The 797-nt window shown below is 51.2% G+C and overlaps 1 protein-coding gene across 7 annotated transcripts in view; it reads right to left on the bottom strand.

Annotated features, from left to right (window-relative positions):
• NECAB2 (N-terminal EF-hand calcium binding protein 2) overlaps positions 1 to 797 on the bottom strand; it is a 29,157-nt gene that overhangs the window by 2,277 nt on the left and 26,083 nt on the right. The gene's annotated exons all lie outside the window — the stretch shown is intronic.

Raw genomic sequence — 797 nt, 5'->3', positions numbered from 1 at the left:
GGCTTAATATTCATTTCCTCCCGCCACCTTCTCCTTCATAAGCTTTGCCTCATTTAACCCTTAAAACAATCCTGTGAGAATTAGCACACCCGAGGCCGGGGGATGGAGGGCCCTGTCCTGGGTCAGTCGTGCAGGTCAGACACCAGGTCACTCCTGTGTTACCTGTGTGACAGTGGCAGGCCACTCATTTTAAATAGGACGAGTGCTACCTGGCCCAGGGAGGAAGGGGGCAAGGGGATGCTTCCAAGAACGTGGCAGACCTGGGGGGCACTGAGGGCTGACCTCCAAGATTGTGTTTTTACATGCTCAGCAGAACAAAATCCATGAATGTTCTCACGGAGGATTCCGTCATGGGTAGCGTCTGCTGCATAATTACAGGCAATTCTAGGTTTTGCCACGCAGGAAAGAAGCCAGGAAACAAGGCCGCTAGTAGTACCATTAGTTCATTATGCCCCGGCTAAAATTACACGTGGAGCTACAGGCTCGTAATTCGATGAGAGGATTGGGAATGTGTGCCACCCACTAATCAGACAGAACTATGGCCCTTCGCCAGATTCAGAAGGTGCTGTGTATGGGGCCTTTTCTCTCTGTGACAGACAAAGGTCATCAGAGCAATTTGGTGCATCTGAGGTTGGTTATGGCAGTGAGATGAAAGCAATCATGGTGATTGCATTTGCTCAGCTGACGATGCAATGAACTGATTGTTTTTGGGGAGGTGCCTCTGGACGGGCACCAGGCAGGCTTGTGGTACAGGGAGGACACAGAGTGTGGAGACCTACTGTGTGCTGCCTGTGTAC

This window comes from Rousettus aegyptiacus, unplaced genomic scaffold (assembly GCF_014176215.1).
Source record: "Rousettus aegyptiacus isolate mRouAeg1 unplaced genomic scaffold, mRouAeg1.p scaffold_m13_p_14, whole genome shotgun sequence".
NCBI classification, from domain to species: Eukaryota; Metazoa; Chordata; class Mammalia; order Chiroptera; family Pteropodidae; genus Rousettus; species Rousettus aegyptiacus.
The sequence above is the reverse complement of the archived record's forward strand: the minus strand, read 5'-3'. Positions and strand labels throughout refer to the sequence as shown.